This window comes from Hippocampus comes, unplaced genomic scaffold (assembly GCF_001891065.2).
Source record: "Hippocampus comes isolate QL1 unplaced genomic scaffold, H_comes_QL1_v1.1 scaffold270, whole genome shotgun sequence".
NCBI classification, from domain to species: domain Eukaryota; kingdom Metazoa; phylum Chordata; class Actinopteri; order Syngnathiformes; family Syngnathidae; genus Hippocampus; species Hippocampus comes.
This window is the reverse complement of record NW_017805631.1, coordinates 1,331,281-1,332,691: the sequence shown is the minus strand read 5'-3', so window position 1 is coordinate 1,332,691 and position 1,411 is coordinate 1,331,281. Positions and strand designations below refer to the sequence as shown.

Here is a 1,411-nt window from a genome sequence, read left to right as displayed (position 1 = left end):
TGTTAGTCAGTTATTAGTTAGTCAGTTATGTCAGTTATTTGCTGTTGTATCGTCGATTTTCAAAATGCAAATGATCTGTTTACTTTATTTTCAAAGAACAGTTTGTTTTGTTATTGTTTGGTTGGTGTCTTATTTGAAACTGCGACATTGCGCAATTTATTGGACAGACTTGTTTAAGATCACACAGCGTAATTTGGGTGGCATTTTATTTCGTATTTGTAAATCATCTTTTTATTTTTGACTATCTGTAAATGTAGTTTCCTGCTCTTAATTGTGAATGCATACTTGATAGTTTTAAATGCTCCTGAAATTAAGTGCTGCTTGACGAGCCTATACAGTACAGTCTTGTGTTCATAATATGTGACGTCACTGAAGGCCTAAGGTTGAAATGCACGGCCCGCCACTGGGACTGTGTCAACGCAGTTTAGGCTGCGCCGACGCAGTTCGCGTGTTGATCACGTGATCTCATGAAGCAGCACACGCACCGACATGTGGATTGCTCCGTGAGCCCGACGCATGCGTCAACGCATCGGTGTCGCTGGACCCATCACTACCCTACGATTATCCTGCTCCCCACTCACTCTTGGATCCACTGCTACTTCTCTCTTTCCTGTACCTGAACAGATAACACTGTGAACTGACAACAGTTTGTGCATCCAACAATGCTTCCGCTCTCCTTAGCTTTTGGCTCTAACATTAGACCGATTTAGCTGAGTTTAACCCCAAAAAAATGTACTTGGTTGTGTAATTTCACAGAAATTGTAATTCAGTAGCTTGGCAAGAAGCACAAATCTGCCATCCTGGCAATCATTTGTTCTGAATGCAGCAGGGGAGTTTCAAAAGATTCCAATAGCACCAGAAATAGTCATGCTTGAGTTATATAATAGAAGTCTGTGTTGGATGTTATCCAAGCACTACATTAAGTTACAATATATAGCTTGACACGAGGCAGATTTCACAAACAAGCTTGTTCCGTCCATTTTTTTCCCCCAATTGGGGTGAGAGCGGCCTCCTCTTTCCCGCGTGTTCGTTGAATTTCGGACGATGAGAATGTTGGTAATCCAAATAAAGGCTGGAGGCGATGTACAGTTCCTTCGAAGGGTTTTAATTTTTGCTTTCTGCAGTTTACGAATCGATTCGGGCTGCTGTGGGGTCCAGATTTGAATCAGGAAGCGTAGAAGAAACACATTCATGAGATTATATAGAGACAATATGATAATGGGAGGCGGTTAGGTACGCCTCTCATGCAAATCCCGGAAACAAAGAAAGTAACATGACATCTGACCCGGTGTGGCTGGAAGAAGTTGGGAGTGGTGAGGTGAGACCAAACCACCACTACCCACCATTTGGTGTGATGGCAAGTTCCAGAACCCCCGCTGTGCATACATCCTGAGATAAGAGGTCTTCCCAG

The 1,411-nt window shown here is 43.0% G+C and overlaps 1 long non-coding RNA gene across 1 annotated transcript in view; it reads right to left on the bottom strand.

The window, feature by feature from the left end:
- Positions 1-435: 435 nt before the first annotated feature.
- Positions 436-1,411, bottom strand: part of LOC109522847 (uncharacterized) — a 19,218-nt gene continuing 18,242 nt past the window's right edge. Inside the window, exon 3 of the long non-coding RNA XR_002169638.1 lies at positions 436-550. This is a non-coding gene — a long non-coding RNA (uncharacterized LOC109522847). The remainder of the gene's footprint in view (positions 551-1,411) is intronic.